Source organism: Falco rusticolus, chromosome 4, assembly GCF_015220075.1.
Source record: "Falco rusticolus isolate bFalRus1 chromosome 4, bFalRus1.pri, whole genome shotgun sequence".
Taxonomy (NCBI): domain Eukaryota; kingdom Metazoa; phylum Chordata; class Aves; order Falconiformes; family Falconidae; genus Falco; species Falco rusticolus.
The window spans coordinates 82597433-82615598 of record NC_051190.1 but is presented as its reverse complement, the minus strand read 5'-3'; the positions used below and the strand labels follow the sequence as shown (position 1 = coordinate 82615598).

The 18166-nt window shown below is 42.4% G+C and overlaps 1 long non-coding RNA gene across 1 annotated transcript; it reads left to right on the top strand.

The window, feature by feature from the left end:
• The first annotated feature begins 104 nt into the window (after positions 1-104).
• LOC119147773 lies at positions 105-18100 on the top strand. The gene is made up of 3 exons (XR_005104144.1): positions 105-340; positions 15675-16562; positions 17247-18100. It is a non-coding gene; the product is annotated as an uncharacterized LOC119147773 (long non-coding RNA).
• Positions 18101-18166: the final 66 nt, after the last annotated feature.

Sequence of the window (18166 nt, the reverse complement as noted above, 5' to 3'; positions counted from 1 at the left end):
CCGCCGCGCACCCCTTTCTCCTCCTCTACTGTTACGAAGGCCGCCGGGGCGGTGGAACGCGCCCGGCCCGCTGAGCGGGGCCCGGGCCTGGCCCCCGGGGCTGGCAGCGCCACCTGTCCCGCCGCTGGAGGAGGCCCTGGCTGCGCGCCCCGCCCGCGGGGCTGGCTGGGGAGCGGGGAGCTGGCGGGGGCCGCGGCCGGGGCGGGCCGGGCACCTCCGGCCATTTTGTTGTTCAGGGAACGTGGGGGCCGGCCCCGCCCGCGGCGGTGCCCACCTGTAGGCCGCGGCCCAGTGTGACCGGAAGGAAACGTCCAGGGATTTACCGTCCCAGGGCGTTGAGGTATTTGGAGTACTGTTAAAGTTTTGCCACCTATTCACCTGTGTATTTATTTCTCTTCTTAAAACTGCTGTTTAAAAGTTTTATTAGCAGTCACGTTTCCACTGTGCCAGTTGTTACGTGTTTGCACCTGTGTATTTCCTTAGTTCGAGGGTTAAATATTTTTGCTTACAGGTAGTCAAACTCTTTCATCTCTAGTAATGATTTCCTACTGGTCAGTACCAAGTTTTTGTTACTGTTTTTAACGGGCTTGAATGGTGTCCCAGTTGTCTAGTACCTTCTGAAATCCTGTCTCCACAGTCGCCGTGGGCCAGGCCGTGCTGATGATGCTTTATAATAAATACAACAAATCTGATCACTTCCAGCTACTTGAATGTGTACATGTGTTGCAGGATTAGCGTCCAAGTTATTTTCATTTTTTTGCTGTGCTTCATAAAGAGACAAGGGGACATGTTCCTCCTTTGGGATGTCTGTAAGCGTATGCAGCACAGCAGTTCTACTTTGTCACTGTTTGGAGCCAGAGGAGGTGGTGTGATGGTCAGTTCCTAGTAAGCAGCAGAAGCAGCATCTATTTTCTGATGAATTCATAACAGTTCTTAAAAGGAACTTGTCATCAAAACAATTGAGGAAGGAAATTCCAAAAGGGTTTTGGTTTATGTAATTTGGATGCCTTTTGTCTGGTAAGGGAAGGCACGCAGGCTAATAATCCTTGCCAGCAGTGAGACAGAAAGAGGCTGAACAGCAGCAGGCTTCATCTTGCTTGGTTTGTCACTCAGATCTTTTTGCCCTTTTTTTTTTTTTTTTTAATATCTTCTTGTCATGCTTTTTGATGTTTTGCCAGACTTTTTTTCTCATACAGTAACAAAGACTCGTCACTTTTTAACTGATGTGTGTCTACCTCTCAGCTGCTAGCCAGGCAGCACATTAAAATTCTGCAGTATTTGTGACCACAAATTAAATCTGAATGTTCAACAGCTGCTGAAGCTTTCAGTTTGTTTCTAAACTTGACAGACAGACTGTCCCTACTACTGCAGCTTTGTGAAGTGAAAGGATGAGTGAAATATCTGTTGTAGATTTTTTCCCCTTGCTAATTAAATTGTTGATGTGGCTAACTTGGCCTATTGGAAATGCAGATTTACTAACAGGAGCTACTGCCTTTACAGGGCCGTACTTCTGATCTTTTGGGCCCAGGTCTATATACTAGGCCCAGCCTAGTATAAAGTCGCTTGCTTCAGTGCAATTTTACCAGCTGCTTTTAATTCTATTGTAAAGACAGGTTTCAGAAATTGTTTGATGCCCACTCAATAGGAAGGAGTATCTTGAATACATACCCTTTCCTGAACACAAGAAGCCATCAGCATATCAAATGTTTTTGTTGGATTTTTGTTGCAAATGCTCACATCTAGAGTTACTGTGCCGTTGTTCCTTTGGTTATAGTGCTGAATTATTCAGTATTATCATCCACTGCCGCCCTCAGACAATCTCTTTCATTATTAATAATTAAAAGGTGTACCTCCACTTTATTAATTAAGGCTGGTGTTTCTTACTAAGGGACCCAGCTCCTACAGCCCTTTGCGAGTGGGAAGTACCTATTACAGGTTCAGGGTAGGCATTTAACTAGGTCTAATGCAACTTAGCTTGTACCCACTTCTGACCATAAACTCTGGGGCAAAGTTCAGCAGATATAAATAATTGGAGGCTTCAATTAAATAAATAGAGCTATGACAAATTAGTGTAGCTGGGATCTAGTGCTTTTTGTCCTTCCTCCATTTCTGTTTCCAAGTTGTAGTACAAACTTGGAGTATGGTTTGCATTTAGAATACTACTTCTTGCTGTTACAGCAATTCGGCTGTGCCGCCTACTGTAATTTGTGATAGTGGTCAGAAGTGTGTCTGTGCTCCTATTCTGCATCAGGCTGCAGAAGCTAGCTTGTATTCTGGCTAGAAATGGATCATTACAATTGTTAGTTATAAAAAGGCTCTCTTGCAGTTGGAGGAAAGCCCTTCTCTGAAGGGAAAACATAGATGGTGTTGGGTTTTGTTTGGTTTTTTTAAAGTTTATTTAAATAACTGGTCCAAGTGAAGATCCTAAATATTTATCTCCTCACTCTTTGTCTCTATAGGGGACAAATTCTGCACTCACATCTGTTATGTGAATCTAGAGCTGCTAGATGTAACCAAGAGCAGACTATGCCTTTTCCTTTTCTTCCCTCACGTTTTTTCAGATGCTTATTCTCCGCTTCCTTGCACAGTCTTTGTTCTCCTGCCTTTCTTTGATGCCTTTCAATGGCAATGCTGGCAACAGAAGCAGCTATGAACAGCGTGAATTAGTCGCTCTTTCATGGGAAACTGTGGTGGGGGGAAGAGTCCACTGGGCACTTGTAATGCTGCTGACGTGCACTCAGAGATGGGACAAAAGTATGCGAGGAGAGAGGGGAGTGAACACAGTGGGGCTCAGTGCTGGCATCCTTCTTACTCATCAGAAGAGCTTGAAATTGAGCCATTTGGGTAGTTCACTCTTCATTTCCCTGTAAAGGTCACATCAGCTGGGTTGTTTTCAGAAGGTTTTCTGCATGGGGCCTTATGCTGAAACACTGAATGCAAGCAAATCTCTTCTGTTTCTGTAGGTTGTGATCCTTCATTATTGTTGCTGGTTTATGTTATTTATTATGTGCCTGAAATCTAAAGGTCTGTGTCACTTCTGAGGCACAAATTTGAAATGTGAAGGCTGAAGTATATACAAAGTTCTTAAGTATATACTGTTGTCTTACAATTGAGACACTGTAACCTTTTTCCTTACTCTGCTATTATGGAGCATCTAAAACATTGTAAGTGAAACACTCTTTGCAGAAGTTTATTTTCATTGCTTTATTTTTCCCAGGTTTACAGTAAGCCATTCATGGCTCTCTTATTTCATTTCGCTCTTTGTCTTGTAAAGTCATTTTTCTTCCTCTGTTGTTTGTATAAACTCTGTCATGCACATCAAAATCGGGGAGAGGAAAAACAAATTAAAAAACCGAGGTGTTTTCAGGAGCAGGAATGCCACATGCAATCTCTGTACTTGTAACTATTAATGTTAGGCTTTAGTTTGACTTTTTCTTCTTAAATGTATCAGCAAAATACTTGTGATAGTAGGAAAAATAAGCATAAGTCTAAATTGTGTGAACTCTATCACAAGACAATCAGGCATGTTAAAACCAGGGCTAATGCCATTAGAATTTTAAACTTGGAATGCACCTTGCATAATTTTAGTTTCTGGCTACATTTGTTGTATTTCTGTTTGTTTTGTTGTTTTTAAAGTCTAGCATTAGTCATTTTGCTTCCTTTAAGACACTATAGGAAAACCAGAAATGACAGTGTTAAAATCAGTAATTTTTTACTTGTTGCTATGATGATGCAGCATCTAGGGAATTTGTCATTTTCCTTTTATATGTACAAAAGGGCCCCACAGGATGGTTTTTAAAGCATACTGCATCAGCTCTAAAAAACAAGCCAAGCATCTGCTGTCTAAATTGTTTTCAAAGTATTTATTATGTACAGTTGACATTTTTAGGTGTTGGTGTTGAAGTGAATGGCATATATGCCCAAAGGGGAAGGGTTTCAGCTGGATTAACTTGGAGTAAATAAAGGGGCTTATCCTACCATGGCAGTTGACCATTAAAGCATGTTCCTGCACTTGGGCCAGTAAGTGTGTCTGAAGTTTGATGATGGCTGTAGGATCTGTGTTTGGGTCAACAAAGTCTGTGAAGTAAAATGCTGTTTATGATCAGCTGTGTCTCTGCATGGGAAGTAGAGGCTCCAATGTCCAGACATTTATTGTGTCACAGAAAAGGGAAATCTGAGTCATCTCAGTCACATGAACTGCCTCAGTTACTCAGTGGTGTCAATTAGTCACCTTAGTTATCAGTAACGCAGCAGGTAGCATATATGGAGTCAATAAAACATACACTTAAAATGTTATCTGCAGTAACTATCGAGGGTTGGGGTTTTTTTAAGCTGAATTCAGTGCAAATGTCATGAAGATACACTCCAGTTGTTTACTGACTCATTTATTAAGGAATTGGCTGTGCCGTGGTGAATTTCTCTCCACTTCCTGGAACAAAACCAGTTCCCTGGCAGTGCTATTGTGCTTGTGCCATTCCACTCGCAATGTTAAAGAAGCCCTTTCTGGCACCAGGCGGTGAGGAACAGCATAGGCAGGTGTAGCTGTTGCACTGATCTTTGCTGTCTTACGGGCAGACGAGCAAGGTGCTGTGGTGGTGTGTCATGTTGATGATTATGATGAGCAAGACACAAGGGAGAGATGATTCTGGTGTACAGAATAAACTTGCCTGTGTTGTTTGGATCAGGCATACGTTTCTGCAGAGGAGAATTTTTATTTATTTTTGGCATTTTTATTTAATTAATTTTTAGTGAAGTGGAGCATTGTAGATTAAAAAGGGGAAATCAGAACAGGAAAATAGGCCATTTAAGTACAGTGGCTGGAGCAACCCACAACTAGGTCAGAAATTAGCTCCTCCAAAGGCAAACACACAACAAATGTTCAGTTTAATAAAGTTAACAAGTTGTTACGAATGACTGCTGAAGAAATAATGGTTTGTTCATTTGTGCTCTTGGAAAGACATATGCTGAATGTATTTTTTGATTAACTTTCTGACCAGAATCAAAATCACATAAAGTCCTTGCATTAAGCATGGAAATGTAAATCACTGTTAGAAAACTACCTAGAAGGGAAGCTCTTTTCAAGTAAAAGCAGCTATAGGTAAGTGTGAAGCAGTTGTTCTGGATGGAGTAGCTGGATGTCCAGCCTTGCTTTTTAAGCCATTCTTTATGATTCCCACCCCATCTACCATGCAGTGGGTGAAAATACATTGCAGTGTAACAATAATGTTGACTTGTTAGTTCAGTTGATGCTCATGTCTTTTGAATCGTCTCATGAACAGTGCTTGCCAGACAAAAGATAGGTTTGGTGAAGTTTGTCCCTCTAACATTTATAGACAGGTGAGGGGAAAAATAATACCATTGAAGAACTAAAACAGGACCAGGCCACTGACTTTAAAGGGAAAGTGTATTTCAGAGGTCAGCCTTCGAAAAGTAGTGAAAGAGGCAAATACGCATTTTATAGATTCAGAAGCTAGTTCTTGGGATTTTCTGAAGATCTTATCTTAATTGTAAGAAACGCCTTTCAGCACATTTAAAATCCATTTTGATGGTGGTGGAGGATTACGATAAGGAGAGTTTGTTGCATCTAATATATTAAAGAAACAACTGGAGGCTGAAAATAGCAGTATAATGATAGTTTGAATAACATGAAAGGCGGGACCCAAAGCCCTGTCCTTCTGTTTGAGACCAGGATTTGGGAATGTCCTGGAACTGGGCTGGTTTCAGTGAAGTCTGGAAGAGAAAAAGGCAAAATTCTAGATCCAGGTAGCGAAGTGGTATAATGCTTCCTGCAGCCAAATCCTAACTTACTTGTGCTGTTGTGTATAAGGCATTTGCGTGTCTCTGGAGAGGTGGATAACTGCTGGGAAGGTGGCCTCTCTGAGACAGTGTGTATCATACTCTGTTCTCATGGGAAGTGTATCAATGCAGTGTGCTGGCACCTGATCCACTGTCACATCTGTTCTTCAGGTCTGATATAAACCCAGCAAACTTCAACAGTAAATACAAGTTAAGACAATAACTCTGTGATTAACAGGACATGTTAACGCCTGTGGACTAACAGTGGGGTGTAAGCAGTGAGAGAGTAAGCAGTTTTCAAATTAATTGTAGTTTTTATTGGTCTTAACTCTGCTGCAGGTTCTCATTACCATCGCATCCCAAAGATTTCCTCTTTATCAGGTTCAGGTGGAAACCATCACCACTTGGTTTTGGTTTGAAGGAAAAATGGATACCATCTGCTGAAAGCCCTCCCAGGTGATTCTTTGGGAGAGCTACAAGAAATCCTGAAGTAATCAGGCACCATATGCTAAGAAGCAGAAATCTGAAGTGTTTACAAGTATGTAGAACCACAGTAGAGCATGGTCTGAGCAAGACCTTGTATGGTGGGAGCAGAAGGGTGGGGAGAGATGCTGTGCATAACAAAGGAAGTTCCAGCACCAAGGTTCTGATGTAAGTTGTTTAGCTAAGTGCTCCTCACCAGGTCTGTCTGTTGACTGTGTTGCTGCTCACCCTGTGCATGTGAGCTGTGTGACAAGTTGTCATGCATGTCACAGAACCATGGAGAACACAGGTTGGAAGGGACCTCTGGAGATCATCTGATCCAACCTTCTGCTCAAAGTAGGGCTAACTCTGGAGCCACAACAGTTTGCACAGGGAGACGTTCAGTCAAATTTTGAACATCTCTGAGGATGGAGGACCACAACCTGTCGGACAACTTGGTCCAGTGCTTGAGTACTCTTACGGTGAAAAACTTTTCTGTTATCAGAATTGATTGTGTTGCAACTTGTGGCTGTTGCCTTGTTCTTTTGCGGTGTCCCTCTGAGAACAGTTTGGCTCTGTCTTTACTCTAACTCCTTTTAGAGAGTGGGAGACTGCAGTAGGTCTGCCCCCAGCCTTCTTTTATCTAGGTTAAACAAACACAGTTCCATCATCATTTCTATGTCATTTGTCCAGGAGCCAAAGCAGTCCTTTTTTCTATGTGATGTCATGAGCTGGTATTTTCCTTTGACTTCCTGCTAAATTGGGATAGATCACTTGTGAGAGAATAGACATGTTTGCTCCAAACCAGCAATCCCAGGTAAAAAAAATTCATAGGAAGAAGAGAAACACAAAATGCCAAATTCTGGTATATGTGCTGTTTCTTTCTGCAGTTTCAGTAAAGCACAGTCGGTATGCTCACCCTGCTCTGTTGGCATGGCTTATCTGTAGTAAAGTTAGCTGCTGTGGCCTTCTGATGATGTGAGAATCTTTCAGAAATGGACAATTCATGAAGTATTTTCAAGTATCTTGATGTCTGCCTCGAGTGTCATCTCCATGACTGGGATGAAGTACAGGAAGGTCACAGGCCTGACAGAACAAAGCAGAAGATCCCTCAAAAGTACAGGGTTTATTCCAGACACTGGATAAATCTTGAACTGCAGAAGCAGCTAAGACAGTTCTTCTCTTAAATTGTATGCTTGTTTTATTTGACATTCCTGTGTCAAACATGTGCCCTGCGCTAACCAAATGCTGTAGGCCCCTCTGCATTTGGGGAGTAGAGTACATTTGGTATTTTTATTCAATAGGTTTTTTTTCACTGTGCTTTATCAGACCTGTTTAATATTCTTTTACTGGGCTGGGTGATTTCTGGTTTTTTGTTTGCCTCTGAAGAATGTATTTCTGCATGTTATAGGCTAGCACAGCAGCGAAAGATGGCTGGTGAGAGGTGGGTGAGTAAAATAATTGCACTTTCTCCAAATACCTTCTCGAAAACTGGAAGGAGTTTCTGTTTCTGATGCCTGTATCTTGGGGGAATATCTGGATTTCCAACATTGCCTTTTTATGGGGTGCAGTAAGAACCCTTGGGAATTCCATAATTTTTCTGGGTTTCTGATATTTTAAGCGGCCTCCTGTGAGAACAGTCAGCATTAATTTCATCATGGAAACAAAATTCCAGCTTAAATGTCATCCACAGCATGGTTCAGACCTTCCCATTGTTGCAAGACTTTAGCTGGCAGGTTGTTGCTTTGCTATCACTCTCTCGTTTATGTTTGTAAGAAGGCAATGCTTTTGTGCTTTTCCTCTAGTTTACTTCTAGGTTCCTGTCTACACTATTAAAGTTGTCCCGAATGGATTCTTTTTTTGATATGGGAAGAAGCTGTCCTTTTTCTTCCTCTCTGAGGATTAGTATTCTCAAGAAGACCACACTTCTGTGCCTTTTTCACGTTAATTCAGGGCTGCTTTGCAACATCAGCACCACCATGTGTTCCTCTTCAGTCAGTTGTCCGTATATCCGCTTACGTCTTTCAGACCTCTCCCAGACCCTGTGGAAACCATTTGGAGTTTAGGGTCATGAGAACGAGTTGCTTTAGGACTTCTTTAGATATATTCATATAACTTCCATTTATCCCTCCTGATTATTCTTGCCTGCATCTGATTCTTGCATTTCATCTATCCTGAAGTTTAGTAACGTATGAAGTTGAGTTTGCGCACAGGGCATGAACAAGTGGCTGTTTGCTTTGCTAGTCCTTGAAGGGAGGCTTGTATTATTCAGCTTTAAATAAATCATCCGGATGTGTACCTGTATCATTTGAGCTGCATTTTGCCCTGAGAATTCTTCAGTTAAAGGAGCACCTAAAAAGAGCTGCTGTTTCAGGAAAGTTTCTTTAAAAAAAACAGCCATTTCAGTTGCTTTAACAGCCACTAAATTGTAACACAAATAGAATGACATAGATGCTACATAAATCGCTAAACTGTAACAAGCTGGTATAAAGATATTAAAACTCACCCACACAAACAAAACAAAGAAAACATGTAAAGGAAACTGTGAATGTGATTATGCACAGAATGCACATGAAAGCTGAAATAAAAGGAAAAAACTCGAGATAAAGCAATCTCTGCACATTGGCAACAAGGACCAGGGTGTGACTGTGGGAGGAACAGCACATGAGAGAGCAGTACATTCATGCTATTTGGTGCAGAAGTGACGGCACATGACCTTGATTTGTGCAGTTATTCTAAATTATCTTTCTGTCTTGCTTTTTGTATCCAGTATTCGTCTCAGGACTTGTACTTCTCTGTCTCTGCAGTATTTCCGGGCACTGGCGTTTCCCCTGACAAGCTGCTGGCCTATTTGGGATCTCTGGAGACTGCATCCCCGTGAATCTGGCTGCTGTGATTATTTTAGCCCTCAACGCAGATTTCCCTGAGGAACAGAGGAAGTCTGCCAGCAGATGTGGTTCATGAGATTTGCTTACCCTGGGCCCAGCCAGGAGGCTGTGTGCCAGCTGGAGGGGCCACCAAGGGGGGTCCAAAGCAGAGGATTTGGTCCCTGCTCCATTCCTTGGGGAAGGAGGGGATCCCCCTTCCTTCCCTGAGGTGAGGGGCTGCAGCAGGTACTGCTGCACAGTTGCTTTGGCAGCCAGCAGCACAGGAGGGCAGATGGCTCTGATGGCAGGTCCAGAAGTTGAGCTGAGTGTAACAAGATGTTTCCCCAGTCTTTCTGGAAACCTGGGCCAACCTGTAGGGGAGAGGTGATCTGCCTGGGAGCAGAAGGCATTTCCATGTTGGATTTCTTGAATTATGTGTGTTTTCTGAGGAGGAGGGGGGAGAATTCCGGATGTTCTCAGCTGGGTGTAGTTTGAGGTACCCTTTGATTAGAAATCAGCCTTAATGGTTTCTTTTGGAACAGCTTTACAGGTTCAGAGGTTTCTGGGTTTATTAATGTTTTAAGCTCAAAGCAAAATGCAGAAGATAGATAGGAAGTCTGTCATAGCAAGTGGAAATATAACATTGTTTCTGTTAACCTCAAAATCCAACTGTCTTGGTAAAACCACAGAATTTTTATTTTATATTCAAAAGCTGGGAAAAGTGTGATCTTCCGGGTCTGTTCATACACTGCTTCCTTCTCCTGACACGAGAGAAATTTCTGGTTGTGGAAGTGTAGTCTCCAGGCTCTTTCAGAAGACTTCTTTGCATTGGTGTTATCCCAAGGGCCTGAATCATAGGGACAGAAAGGGACAGACTTGCTGCATGGATGGGCACCCAGCCACATGCCAAATACCGTTTTTTTCCCAGTTAGTGTAGTGCTGTCTGTGACCCTTGAGCGAGGAGGGAGAAGTCTGAATGTTCTAGATTTGAACTTCTTCAGGTATCAACACAGTAAGAGAGATTGTGATATCTTTTAACCTTTGCTTCCACTGACACGTCCTACTTATTCCACAAACTATAAACTATGTGCCTGCCCACTTCCCTTTAGAATATCCTTCAGTATCACAGATACCATCTGTTTTCTCTCAGGTGGTTTTATTGATAAAAGTCTAACTACATTGCAGAGCGGTTGTTCTCAGTTGGTTTTTCTTTTTTTTCAAGGCTGCTGCTTCTATTTTGGACCTGGAGAAGGACTGAGGTACTTGAAAGCTTATTGATTTTTCCCAGCTAGACTAGTGAGCCTAATAACATAGGTCTGCCTACAGACCTTATTTTGGTCATATCCTTGGATGCATCAACAATACTGTTTATTTCTTCTGGTGTAATTTATGGCTGTCAGTGTTATGCAAATAACCCAGCAATGACGTGTAACGAGATGGAGAGAGTTATGTTGGCCTGTCTGCAATGTTCCTAAATTTCATCAGGGAAAAATAAACAGAAAAATCTCAGGCAACTGATGTACTGGACGAGACTTCAATGCAAATGCATCTTATCATTATGAAGTTGCCGTATACAGCCATTTGTTCATTCTGGGTCAAATCTTTCTTTTTTTATTCCTGTGTGTTCCTAAATCAGAGAAATTTGGTGTTCATGGGTGTGTTAGTGGAGTTCCTGAGCAGTTTGCAGTTTCCCTGCAGTCCCGCAGGGTGACGGGTGCGGGACAGTGCGGAAGCAGACACTTGAGTCTTGTAGCACCATCAATAGAAGTGCTAGTGATGAGTGTAGGATGCAGTGGCAGTCATTAACGTTAAGCTGTTAAATGAGACACTTGGACTGAGGTAATTTGAGTTTCTGGCAGCCAACAGCCGTGGGAGTGACAGATCCAAGTACCAGAATGTTGCCTGTCAGTTTGCAGCTGTGTCATATTGGCAGTTCCAGCATTGGGCTCTTTCATCGTGCTGGCTGGGAGAAGATGATGGAATGGTTTGGGTTGGAAGGGGCCTTAAAGATCAGCTGGTTCCAGCCCCCTGGTGGTGGATATCGGCATGTACCGTCCAGCAATGCCTCTCCAGTGGGCAGGGAGCACGTCCTGTACGTCTGCAAAACAGCCACCTGTGTAGTCCTGCTTAGTGATGGCTGAGACCAACAAGTGCATTTCTCTCTTGCCTCCCTTGTGGGAGAGGCAGCGGGAAAGCAAGCACATACTCTTTGCTCTCCTCTTTGTCTGGATAACTTAGGATCTCAGTCAGACTAAGGACACTGTTCTCCCAGTATGGCCCTTGGTGCCCCAGGGCAGCAGGGAGCAGTGGCGAGGTGAGACTCCAACCTGCACAGCTCCTGCTGAAGCTCCCGAGGTCCTTTATAAGCTCGGGACTTCTTTCTTGTCTGAGAGTAATGTGGGTAAACTGGAAAGAAGAAACCCAGAAGGGGCCAAGCATCTGAAAACACTGCTAGCACGTGGGGTGATAGCAGGCTTCTGTGGGAAGGAACCGCGGCCACTGTCATGCTGGTAATTGGGTCCCTGCCTGGAAAAAATACCAAGTGAGCAGGTCACCCGGGATGCCAGCGCAGCAGCTCTGTGCCAAGGGCCACATGTAGGCTGCGCACACAGCCTGGGAGTGCTCGCCTGCCCGAGTCGTGTCTTCTGCAGGTGTTGGCATAACTTCCCTTCCCTGGATTTGTTTCTGTTTACATGGATGTCTAAAGGCCCGCATGGCTGGTAAGGAGCAGGAATTAACTTTTCTTTAAATGTCATAGCACAAAACCAAAAGCCTGGTGAAGCTGAAGAAGCCAACCCTGAAGGTTTTCTTTTTCCTCCCTGTTAACTCAAAAGATGTGGCCTTTTTGGGAAAATATATGCTTATGCAATTTGTCCTCATTTTGGTTCTTGATAACCAGCACAACTCGGCCAGCATTGAATGGATGGCTGCAATTAACCCATGTAATAGTGTTTATGGCTCCTTTTGAGAAAGGACTGTTATTTCTTAGTCAGCGCATAAGCCTTATTTTAGGTAATCAGAAGCCCCATTTAAGTGCCAATGTGATTTTAAAGGTACTTCATGAACATGACAGGAACTCAAAGCAAAGTCTTTGAGATGCCAGAGGAGACCTGTTAAAATTACCAGGCAGTTTACCAGTGCCTCAGCAAGGGCATGTTTGAGAGCAGCAGGTTTTGTGACTTCTGTGAAGTCTTCTTCAATTTGTGCTATTCAGACAAACTCAGCAAGGCTGAAGCATCACGTGCCCTACATCTGAACCCGTGGTTTTGAAAGCTCGCATTTTGAGGAAGGGGTTCAAAACAGAAGCCAGAGTTCAGCAACCCCACCCCCTTACACCACTGAAAGTAAGGGATTGGGCTGCATTTTCTCATGCTCTTTGCTTCTCTTGAAGAGCTGATCTGTCATTGCTTAAGTGCACAAGCTGTCTTGAAATAATAATATGCTGCTCAACTACAAGATGCCAAGAAGCCTGCTTCTTGCTGCTAATGCAATACCACAGTTGCTTGTCGGTGCCCTGCCCCAGGCACCACCGTCTGGGGGCTGTGGTGGGAGCTGGAGCCCCACAATGAGCTCCACCAGAGACCCAAAGCCTGAGTGCTACCTGCGGAGGGAGGAAGGGCCTCCATCCCTCTCAGGTTGGTGGATGGGTGTTTGAACAAAGTTCTGCATCTTAAACCGTGAATTATGGCTGCATTGCAGGTCAACGTTAATTGACCCCCCCACCACCCATTTATGAGACCTTGTTTAACACACCTTATGCCTCTAAATGGACTGGGGGGTGGGGGATGGGGTGGTGGTGTGTGCTTTTAAACATTTGAGCAAATGTCTCCTTGTCACTTGAACCCTTGATTTGAGTGTCAAGTGATTATTTGAGAAGCGAAAGAGTTTCAGTGTTTTCAGCCAAAAAAAAAAAAAAGTCATACCTGCATGAGACTTAAGAAAACCCAAAACCTAGCTTTTGTGGAAATTACAAAAATTATGGAAGCTGGCTAATATGACCCTAGAGAGAGCAGGAAAACATGAGCTCCATTATTACAAAGGAGTGTGTGTAGCTTAAAGATGTGGTAATGAGCACTGGTGTGGGTAGTACTGAAAGCATATGTTGTAGCGCTGTTTAGCATATTTTATGCTTTTCACGTTATACCACTATCCTGTGTTTATACTTAAGCTTGCTAACCCTTTTGGCCTGCTCTCAAGAGTTGGAAAACGATCATGCAAACTGCTCACTTGTTTCAGTTTTTCTGCCCAGCTCTGTTATATGCCAAGCAACAGGCGTGAAGTGTTTGATCCTCAAAAGTCTTACCCAGGAGCTTGGCTAGGTAAGTCATAAAAGAACCCCCTACCTCATAGCTCTTAATGAAGAATAGGAGCCCTTCTGAAAGGTGTTTCTCAAGCCCAGAGAAGATGTGATAAGAGTAGCTGCTTCTCATGCATGGATGTGCCTCCACATGGCTCAGTTTGTGCTGGGCCACGACGAGGGTTTCAAGGCATTCCTACGTTACGAGTAAAGTTGTTAATAAATAGCATATCCTGAATTATGCTTAAAATACAAAAGAAGTGGTATTTTAAGAGATTTTTTAATAGCCTTTGAATCTTCTAATTTGAAAAGCTGCAGAGGTAAAATAATGCATAGCTGAGAGGTATTAAAAGGTACCTAAAAGCTATTTTACCAGCTAGATGGTAAATTCTGTGTGTTTTCTTAAAGTAGTTGCCCAACTGTTTCTTACAGCACAGGAAGGGAAAAGCTGAATCACTTGTTTGTCTGGTTGTCACCTCAGTTACTAGTGCAGAGTAGGGTAAATTCCAAGCAAACACATTATGTGTAAACAATGCTTCAAAATCCTGGTGTTCTGAATTTTCTGAATGTTCTTATTGAAAACAAGGTTTTTTGAGTAAAGCCAACAATACTCTTAACAAAACAAAAATATATTGTAAAAGTTTTGAAGTTACAAGGTAGTTTATTCACTTTGAAATAACAACTTTCATGGAATGAAACTGAATTGTAGTCAAAATATTCTGTGTTTAATTATCTTCCTTTAGTACTTCACACATGCTTTGCACTAGCGTGGTGACTTTCTCATGTACATACATTTTAAATAGTTTTCTTAAAAAATAATTTAACATTTATAAAATGGTCTTTGTATATTATTTAAAGATCTTTAATATTCAAATAAGGCATGAATAATGTCATATTAATTCTAAATATGTATTTTCAGCAATATTAGACATTTATAAATTTTATTTCTATTGAATATACTATATTAAGCATTTTAGTAAGTATATATTTTATTTATAATTTAAGAATAATGTTCAAAAGTAGTTTTTCATTTTAAAATCCATTTTGACAATGGACAGGGCCTTAATCAGAAAGAAGTAATTACAATAACTTGGGGTTCTGTGTGGAATGAAAATGTGTTTCAGTTCACCAGGATCATCTATGTCCTGAAACTTTTAAATACTAGAAGAGTAACTAGCCATTAATTTAATATATGTAGCCAGCGGATGAACTCAGTTGCAAGACATGTGGTTAGTTTGTTAGAAAACTACTGACACCTGTAAGACTGCACAAAGAGCTAAATTCCTTAATTTGCTAACTCATTGCTAGAATTACCGAGAGCCACTTTTGTGTAAAAAATCCTCATTGTGTGCACACACACCCCCACCCCCACCCCTGATCTCTCCCTCTCCAAGGTGTAGTCGCAGACTGGACCCTGGGACCCCGCAGAGGTCTCACCTCGTAGAAGCTGGTTTCTTTGGGTGGTAGACGCCCTCCTTGCCCAGCCAGCCTGGAGCTGCCCCAGGGATGAGCTTGGGAGCTTTTCCACCACTCCTGTTAGGATGCGTCTGGCCACTGGGTTTGGGATGTGCTGGCTAAGCAGATGAGAGGGATGCTGGCGTGGAAGGCCATTACATGTCCTGCAGGTAAATCTCTATTGCTCAAAACACGGTGAAGGTGCAAGCAGGGTTGCTGCTGAAAACACTGAAGTGCCAGCTTGATGATGGTTTGTGATCTGCAGGATTATTAACTGCTGTGGGGTAGGAACCCCCTTTGTACAGAGTCTGACACAGACAAGCCTCCAACGCAGTCAGGCAGTTGAAGCCAGAAGAAACAGGAACTGTATCGACACCTTTCAGATTTCTGCCCAGTGCTTTAACCAGGGGAACCATAGAACCTAACTCACTGTGGCATCCCAAGAAAGATGCTGTCCCTCTCTGGGAGGGAAACTGCATGCTAGGAGAATGTTTTAAAGCAATAGAAATGGCTCTCTTGGTTAAAACCTCAGCATGACTTCAGGAGGGAGAGGCCAGAAGGGAAAATCACCTTCAAATTCAATAATCCCCATGTTAAAGTGCATCCCATTGCAATTTATTGTTGGGTAAGAGAGGTGTGTATAGTTCTGACATTTAGGTTCCACTGATGTTTCAAAATTAAATGCAATGTATTATGTGAAGCATATTTTCTATGCAGTATCTTTTTATTTTTGTAAGACAATTTACTCTGTATTTGAAGAATATATTTAGTGTTGACTCTAACTTTCATTTCTTTAGCAGAGAAATGCTACTTCAAGGGCTGTGTTAAAGAAATGCTTTGGATTGGGGACATTTTTAACTGAAATGCAGACTTGGTGAAGGCTTCCAGGGAAGGGTGCTTTGCCTGAAGAGTCACCATCAAAAACCTCGCCCAGCTTCTAAACCACAGAATTCTTGAAAAGCCTAATCATGACATACATTTGTACTGAAATTTGGTCTGATGCAAACAAGGTCTATCTGTATTTGTGCCCCTACCTAGTTTGGTTAACAGCAGGTATGCGAAATGCTGGATGGAAATACATGTGTGAAAACTCCCCATCTGAGCTGATCTCAGAGATTTAAGTGGAAAAAATTCCTGAAAACTAGATTAAGAAACAGTGCCTAAGCAAAATAATGCATCATTTTGCTGGAGGAGGGAAAGCTGAGAGGGTTTCCCAGGAGCTAAACATCAGACACATGGAAGATATCGGGTTCTGGGAGTTGTGTCACTGAAAATTAGACACCTACCATCAGTCCAGAGTGCAACTCCTCATCCTGCTCTGCATCACAGGTTTCAGCATGGCCAGCAGCCCTGTCTTAAACCCGTGTTTCTCCAACACAACATCTATAAATGGAGCCTGGGACAACTGCATCAGCAGTCGTAGAATCTCTCAAGTTGGAAGGGACCTATAAAGATCATTGAGTCCAACTTGATCGGTGCCTGGCTTGTAGGTACCTGAACTTCAGTGAAGTGGATCCTACTGAGCATGAATGCGCCTGGCTTGAGGCTGCAGCCAGCATCCGAGACTTGCTGCCTTTTGCCACCAAGTGCCTCCTGCCAACGATGAGTTTTCTCTCCAGCAGATGGCCCAGCCAGCCCGCAGGAAGCCAGCCTTTACCTTGCCATCCCTGGCACTCCAGCTGCAGGTATGCTTATGGTATCCTCTGCACATTATTCTAAATGGGCACCTTTGAAATCGGTTTGAGTTTTAGGCTATACAGAGAAGTAGTTTTACATACACACAACTGAGTATTCATTGGTACCTCAGAAAACCACAATTTTGATTGTGAAATGGTTTTGGCAATAATGACTCAATACTACCACTTCACAGCTGCAGAGTTTGTGAAGAGATGGTCCCCAGGTCAGTAGTGCCTGGCAAATTTATTTTCTGTCATAACAAAGACAAATGGAAAGTGTGCAGCTAATGCATCAGTTCTGTTTTTGAATATGATTCTTACTGTCTCCTCTAAGTTACTGGAAATATCCACATGACATATTTCCCCTTTCAAAGATCAATAAGTGTTACAAAATAAATGTTGTTCTAGATGGAAAGCTGGCATTCAACAGTGCTTGATTTCCACTTGCTATTTGCTGTTTCTAGTAAAGCTAGATACATACTGAGACATTTACAACCATATGATCTGTGCTTTATATGACTTTTCCATAAAAAAAATCTGTACTATTTGTTAGCTTATTGGTTTCTAGTGACAAAATACACCACTTCATTAGTTAATTATACTCTTCCCCTGTAAGAATACAAGCCTGCTTTTTCTTAACCTTACTAATCCAATCACTCATATTTCACGTGGATTTAACTCTTATGTTTAAAGGGAAGGATGCAGAGTGTTTAAGTTACACCTTCTTAAAGAGAAGCTGAACTGGAGCAGTGCTATGTAGCAGCAGACTGACTTGCAACCCTAGTCATTCTGGGCCACCAGCATGGTGAGGCACAGACAGCAGAGGGAGGACTGGGGCAGTAGACTACTTCTAAAGTAACTTGTGAGAAATAAAATCGCAGCAACTGTTACCCAATTCTCTGCTGTGTAAAAAAAAGGTGCAAGTCAGACGATGGTGCTGTGCTGGACCTTTGCTGTTGCGTTCACATCCACAAGGCACAACACTGGATTCCAGGAACTCTGATCCCAAGTGCTGGCTGAGTCTTCCCACAACATCAGGGCTCTGGGCTTGGGTTTTGAGACTTACATGCATGTACTAACCCGTGCATTGGCTCTATTTATGCAACATCCCTGTCAGGTCCCAGGCACTGGAATTTTAAGTGGCATCACATCAAGGCACAAGGTGAATATTCAAGAAAGTGTGATGGGTCCTGAGAAGTTTAAAGATTAGTTTTCTGTATTTCAGTCAAATATCTGACTGCAACATCATGGCGATGTAAATAAATTTCAGATTTCACATGTAATGACTTCTAGTCATGTGTTTCGAAGCTAATGTTCTAAAATGACATGTTTTCTCTTGAACAATTTAGCCCTCGCCAATAACAAAGTATAGTTTGAGCTGAGACCGCACATTATGCTACTTATCACTTGCATAATGGGGACTCCACAGATTTGTTCCTGTAAATTTTCTTTGAATTAATGGAATAAATCGATATTTGTTACGGAATCTGGCTTATGTCCAAAGTTATGTGGAAATACGGCAATAAAGATTAGACAGTGATCCCAATCAACTACATATGCTGATTTTTTGGGTAAGAAGTATGAAACCAATGTCTTGCTATTCTTGTGTAATT